General features: G+C 38.2%; 1 pseudogene; it reads right to left on the reverse strand.

The window, feature by feature from the left end:
- Nucleotides 1-2,337: 2,337 nt before the first annotated feature.
- On the reverse strand, nucleotides 2,338-3,631 carry LOC123456529 (annotated as a pseudogene).
- Nucleotides 3,632-7,710: the final 4,079 nt, after the last annotated feature.

Below are 7,710 nucleotides of genomic sequence, written 5' to 3' on the forward strand. Positions count from 1 at the left end.
TCTACAACACCTTTAGAAGACTAAATGTACAAAGAGAAATAGTCAAATATTAGCAGTACAGGAAGCCATAAAATCACAAATACAACAGAAGAGAGAATATTCAAACAATAGAAAAAGACCCAACAAAATGAAGTTGTAAGACTTTGTCAACAATGACCTTGAGGGCAAATGGATAACATTTTACAATTAAAATGTACAGAATGGGTCAATAAAACTTAACAATAAGCTACCTACAAGAAACTTATCTACCAGTAAAACATATAATGAAAGTGGAAAGATGAAAAATGATATTCAAGCAAATGGAATACTAAAGTAAGAAAGGGTATCTACAATTATATGTTACCAAATAGGATTTAAAACAAAAAAGTTTAGGTAAATGAAATAAAATGATGTTATATAAGAAGGGATCAATAAATTCAGCGAAAAGATAAAATGATCATAAGTATATAAACAATTTTAGAACAATCAATGTTATAGAGCAAATACTATTATACCTGACAGGAAAGATAAGCTCCAGTATGTTAATAGTTGATGGCTTCAATACCTCACTTTCAGCAGACAATCATCTGGACAAAAAAGTCACCTAAGGACTTCCAGTTAAGATGGCAGTGTAGGAACCACTCCAAAGCAGCCTAGGGGATAAAAAGCCAAAAACAAAACAAAACAAAACCAGCAAAATACACTGTTCTATAAAAAAGTGAGGGGTATAAGAAATTATAAATTGCATCAGAGAAGTAAGAGAGATACAGAGCATCGAGAGCCCACATAGGTAGGCAGAAGCAGCTCCAGCAGTAGTGGTACCAGGTCTGTGGGGCCACAGCTGCAAGGCTCAGCTTGAGCCACAGGAAAAACGAGGTGAGGAGACTCTCCACTCACACTGGAACTCCTTGCAAACTCAAGAAACGTGAAGGGAGGACCGCAGCAACCAAAGGAAGAGCAGCTCATGAGGTAGAGGATCATGTGAACCAACGAGAGAACTAGAGCCACCATCCACAGCCTTCCCTCCCCCACTGCCAGCCCAAGTACCAGCAAGCACCAGAGACCTGAGGAAGGGAGCTCACAGCATTGAGCAGTGACCAGAGCAGCAATCAAGCAACCCAGCCAGCCTTCCTGAACCTACAGTGCAGCAAAGACGGACCCAAGCAGGAGCACAGCATAACTAAGACCAAAATCATCCCAAAAGGTAACTGAGATTACACCAGGGCAGTACCCACCAAATAAGACTGGTATATAGCTTGAAGTGCTGATCTGATAGATGGTTGGATTTGCCATTCTTTTTTTTTTTCCAAGGTAGTGTCTCACTCTGGTCCAGGCTGACCTGGAATTAACTCTGTAGTCTCAGGGTGGCCTTGAACTCATGGCGATCCTCCTACCTCTGCCTCCCAAGTGCTGGGATTAAAGGCATGCGCCCAGATTTGCCATTCTTTTTTTTTTTTGGATAAAATAAAATTTTTATTAAATGTTAGAAGAGATTTATGCAGAATTCACAAATTCTTTATAAAACAATTGCCAATCCTTGTCTAGTTTCTTATGCTTCTATACAGATTTGGAAAATTTTCTGTGAAATAGTCTACAAAATACTTCTTTTAGAAAGCATCAGGATGCTAATTTTAGGCAAAATAATGTTTAAAACTGAAGTCTTGCATAAAAGCAAAGTTCTCAAGTACTCTTATTCTTTAATCTACTGACAAATAATGGAAAAATCAGCATTAAAAAAGAAACCAGTAAACGGATTTACTAAGAAAACAATGAGCAAATGGTCTGTAAACTTCTGTAATTTACCTGAAATTTCTGTCCCTTTCAGAAGCAGGGCCATGACCAAGTCTCTACAACCATGCGGAGGGATCTGACATGATACCACTACACCAGCAGCACTGCTATGCAAGTAAGATTTACAAAACCTAAAGAAGCACCTTTATTACAAAACAAGCCAAGGAAACAGGAGGCAGTCTCTTCACACACAGTAATGGGACTTAACTTTAGCATTGCCTGAACAGTATTGCTGGTATATATATGAAAAAGACACAAGTTCAAATATACTAGCAATATACAGAAGTGGCCAATGGTTTGGGCTATGAAAGGACACCCTGCAGTTTAACAGACTGTCTTTGAATCTCCTGTTCAAAAGCAAACTTGTTTTTCTGAAAAGACAACTGCCCAACTGATGCAGTCTGGAGAGCAGAGTTTCACTCACCATCTCGAAAAAAAAAATACATGGCTCCACACAGGAGAAAACAGCAACCAATGTACCTCATGGTAAGAAGCAACAACCAACTTCAAAGGAGGAATCACGAGGTTTACAATTCAATGTTGTGAAAATTTTCTGAGCTCTGAGTGTTTTTTGTTTTTTTTACATAGAGTCTATAAGCAAGACAGATACATTCCATTGTTTCAAGTGCTACCTATGAATGCTAGGATTCCTGGTGCTGAAAATGGACACTAGGTCATGAACAGCACAAAGAGGTGGTGAGTACATGTTTGGTGGAAATCTTTGGTGAGCTGCTGTCCTGCAAAAGCCTCCTTTGTTTTCCTCCTCATAATATCCTCACATCTTCAAGTTATTTTCAGAGGAGAAACCACAAGACCATAATGAAGGACAAGCAGACCATCCTGCATTGCAGCATCACCTATTGCACGTCGGATTTCCCGTAGAGTTTGATACTGTTCCAGCAAGTGATCACCACAGATGGTATATACCTGACAAGCTGGATCAAGACCCATTTTTCTTCTGAGAAATTTTTCTACATGTCCAATAGTTGCTTCTCCTGAAACTCGGACAAATTCCTTTTCTAATGGCTTAAGTTTCCTGCATCTTCATTACCAATAAACTCCAGTAATAAAGACATATCAAGTTCAGGTGGAATACGAAACACTGATTCTAGAACTTTCTTAGTTCTTCCTTTGCTTGATGGGACTGGCTGTGGAATAGCAGGTTTAGGTACTTCTAGACCTCTTTCTTTATAGAAATCATGCATTTGCTTTTTTTCTCTTTCCTCTAGATTCATCACTAATTTATACACTATGTCTTGCAATTGTCGTCCAACCTTATGTTATAAAGAGGTTGTGTCTGATGTACCACTATGTTGCATTTTGGACATCTGTTGCTATAGTAAAAATGTCTTACAATGCAGCTTTTACAAAAGGTGTGAAGACATTCTGTAATGGTAGTTGCATCTATTAAGTAACCTTTGCAAATGGAGCACAAGATGTATGGGGTCAGCTCAGCAAGATTAATCAGGCGCTCGTCCTCGTCCTCCGACTCCGGCAGCCCCGACTCCAGCTGCAGCGAGAAGTGGCTCGTGTCTTCCTCCTCCTCCTCCAGCTCCTCGTCCTCGTCCTCCAGCTCCTCCTCCTCCAGCTCCTCGTCGTAGTCCTCGAAGCGGCCTCGCACACGGCCCTGGCTGCGCACTGGCTCCAGCTCGGGGGGCCACGAGCCCGAGCAGCCCGGAGCCCCGAACTCGGGCGGCGGCGACGCCAGGCTCTCCTCGCAGGTGGCGGGCGCGGGCGTGAGCGCGGGCCGGGAGCCGGAAGGTGGAGGCATGGCTGTGGTACCCTCTGCCTCTGCCTCGGCCGGGGCCGCGTCCTCCCCGGAGCCTGCCGGGACCCTCTCCATCAGGAGCAGATTTGCCATTCTTAAATAAACTATATTTGGGGCTTGTCATTTATTGCTTCCTGATTTATACTCGCTTTGTTTCCTCTTCTGTTGTTCATTAGCGAAGGGAAGGGTCTCACTTTGTCACAAGCTAACTTGGAACCCTCAACAAACCAGAAATCTTCACCTGCTAGTTGACAGGATACATCCTAAGGAACTGTTTGTTATAGGATCTGGTTGTAATAATACCTACTTTTTTTGTTGTTTTTTTTTCAAGGTAGAGTTTCACCCTAGTACAGGCCAACCTGGAATCCACTATGTCGTCTCAGGGTGGCCTTGAACTCACAGCAATCCTCCTACCTCTGTCTCCCTAGTGCTGGGATTAAAAGCATGTGCCACCATGCCCGGCCATAATACCTAATTTTGCATAAATACTCTATTGCTTTTTTTTTATTGAATGTGTACACTGTTTAGTTAGATTTTAGAATCTGCCCATATTTTGTTCCACTCACCCTACTTGAATACTTTCATAGCAGGGAAACCCAACATCTAGGGTCACATTTGTAGATACTCGAAGAGTCTTAAGAGCCACACCTAGCACATAAAATTCCTACCCTGAAGACATATAGCATCAGATTGATTGATACATCTAACCATACTGCAGCTAATTAGAAAATCCAAGCATTAAATTGATCCAAAATGCAAAAATATGTACATTATAACACAAGAAACACCAAAAATCAAGGCAACATAAATCCACCAAAAAGTACTAATACATCAGAAATGACCTCCAGTGAGAATGATTTAGAGGAAATACCTGAGAAAGACTTCAAAAGAATGATTATAAATATGTTCAAAGAAATCAAAGAGGAAATCAAAGGAATCAAAGAAGACACAGAAAACCAACTTAATGAAATAAAGAGGTCAATACAAGACATAAATAAGGAAATTGAAATAAAAAAGAAAAACCAGTCAGAATTACTAGCAATGAAGAACACAGTTAATGAAATTAAAACTGTAGAAAATGTCATCCATAGAATGGATGAAGGAGAGGACAGAATATCTAAACTAGAAGACCAGGTGCCAGATCTAATACAGTCCAATAAAGAAAAATATGAACTAATAGGAAAGTATGAATTGGAATTTCAAGATATTCAGGACACTACGAAAAGATCAAAGATGAGAATACAGGGTATAGTAGAAGGATAAGAATTTCACTCCAAACTCATAGTAGGTGTTTTAAACAAAATCATAGAAGAAAACTACACCAAATTGAGAAGGAGATGCCAATGTAGACACAAGAATCCTGTATTAAGAAATTAGAAAGGTCAGAAGTAAACAATTTAATGCTTTACCCTAAGGCCTTGGAAAAAGAATAATGAAGCAAACCAAAAAAATGTAGATGGGAAGAAATAATAAAGATTAGGGCAGAAATTAATGAAAAAGAAAAAACAAAACAATCCAAAGATTCAATGAAACAAATAATTGGTTCTTTCTAAAGGATAAGAAAGATTGATAAACCCTTAGCAAATCTGATCAAAAGAAAGGGAAAAAAGACACAAATTTAAAAAGTTAGAGATGAAAAAGACACCATCACAACAGGTAACAGAGAAAGCCAAAAAATCATAGAGACATGCTATAAGAGCATATACTCCACAAAGTTTGAAAATAGGAACGAAATGGATGATTTTCTTGGTTTATATGGCCTATCTAAATTAAATCATGAGATTAATCACTTAAATAGACCTATAATAAGTATGGAGGTCTAAGCTGTTATCAGAAACCTCCCAACTAAAAAAAGTCCAGAGCCAGATGGATTCACTGGTGAATTTTACCAGACGTTCAGGGAAGAGCTAGCAACAATGCTTCTTAAACTTTTCCATAAAATAGAAAAAGAAGGAATCCTACCAAACTCCTATGAAGCCAGCGTCATCCTGGTACCAAAACCAGGCAAACATAGAACAAAAAAAGAAAATTACAGACCAATCTCCCTCATGAACATAGATGCAAAAATTCTCAACAAAATATTGGCAAAGAGAACACAAGATTATATCAGAAAGATCATTCACCCCATCAAGTAGGATGGTTCAACATATGCAAACTGATAAATGAAATACACTATATAAACGAACTGAAGGACAAAAATCATATAATCATCTCATTAGATGCATAGAACATAGTTGACAAACTCCAACATCCCTTCATGATAAAAGTCCTACAGAGACTGGGAATAGAATGACCATATCTCAACATAATAAAGGCTATTTATTACAAACCTACAGCCAACAAAATACTAAGTGGAGAAAACCATGATGCTTTTCCACTAAAATCAGTTATACGACAAGGGTGCCCATCATCCCCACTTTTATTTAATATAGTACTGGAAGACTTAACCATAGCAATAAGGCAAGAGACACACTTAAAAGAGATACAAAATGGAAAGGAAGAGATCAAGTTTTCATTATTGGCAGATGACATGATTCTATACAAAAAGGACCCTAAAGACTCTACAAGCAAACTGTTAGAGCTGATGAACACATATATCCATGTGCCAGAATATAAAATAAACACACAGAAATCAGTAGCCTTCCTATATTCTAACAACAAACACACAGAGGATGAAATCAAAGAAGTGCTGCCATTCACAATTGCATCAAAAAACAAATAAATAAATAAAGTTCCTTGGAATATACCTAACTAAGGAAGTGAAGGATCTCTACAATGAAAAATTTAAAACACTCAAGCAAGATATTGCAGAAGACACTAGGAAATGGAAAGACATCCCTTGTTCTTGAATCAGAAGAATCAATATTGTGAAAATGGCAATCTTACCAAAAGCAATCTGCACATTCAATGCAATCCCCATTAAAATTCCAATGGCATTCTTCACAGAAATAGAAAAAACAATCCAAAAGTTCACTTGGAAGCACAAAAAAATCTCGAATGTCTAAAACAATTTTGAGCATCAAAAATAAGGCTGGTGGTATCACCATACCTGATTTTAGCCTATACTATAGAGCCATAGTAACAAAAACAGCATGGTACAAGCACAAAAGCAGACATGTAGATCAATGGAACAAAATAGAGGACCCAGATGTACATCTGGATAGCTATACCCACCTGATATTTGACAAAAACGCCAAAAATACTCATTGGAGAAAAGACAGCCTCTTCAGCAAGTGGTGCTGGAAAAACTGGATATGTATTTGTAGAAGGATAAAAATAGATCCTTCTCTGTCTCCATGCACAAGAATTAAGTCCCAATAGATTAAAGACCTTAATATCAGACCTGAAACTCTGAAATTGCTAGAGGAAAAAGTAGGAGAAATCCATCAACAATTTGGTCTTGGCAAAGACTTTCTGAATATAACCCCAATTGTTCAGGCAATAAAATCACAGATTAACTGCTGGGCCTCATGAAATTACAAAGATTTTTTATGGCAAAGACACTGTGAATAAAGCAAAGAGGCTACCAACAGAATGGGAAAAAAATCTTTGCCAGCTATACATCTAATAGATCACTAATATCTAGGATATACAAAGAACTCAAAAAATTAAATAATAAGAAATCAAACAACCCAATTAAAAATTGGATATGGAACTAAATAGAGAGTTTTCAAAAGAAGAAATACAAATGGCATATAAACATCTGAAACAAATGTTCTACATCCCTAGTCATAAGGGAAATGCAGATTAAAACTATATTGAAATTCCATCTCACTCCTGTCAGACTGGCTACAATCATGAAAACAAATGACCATAAATGCTGGCAAGGATGCAGAAAAACAGGAACTCTTCTAGACTGTGGGTGGGAATGCAATCTGGACCAGCCATTGTGGAAATCCATGTGGAGGTTCCTAAAACAGCTAAAAATAGATCTACCATATGACCCAGCTATAGCACTCCTAGGTATATATCCTAAGGACTTATCTCATTACTTTAGAGATACTTGCTAAACCATGTTTATTGTCGTTCTTTTCACAATAGCTGGGAAATGGAACCAGCCTAGATGTCCCTCAACTGATGAGTAGATAATGAAGATATGGCATATTTACAAAATGGAGTTCTACTCAGTGGTAAAGAAAACTGAAATTTGCAGGAAAATGGATGGAAAGGAT

This window comes from Jaculus jaculus, chromosome X (genome assembly GCF_020740685.1).
Source record: "Jaculus jaculus isolate mJacJac1 chromosome X, mJacJac1.mat.Y.cur, whole genome shotgun sequence".
NCBI classification, from domain to species: Eukaryota; Metazoa; Chordata; class Mammalia; order Rodentia; family Dipodidae; genus Jaculus; species Jaculus jaculus.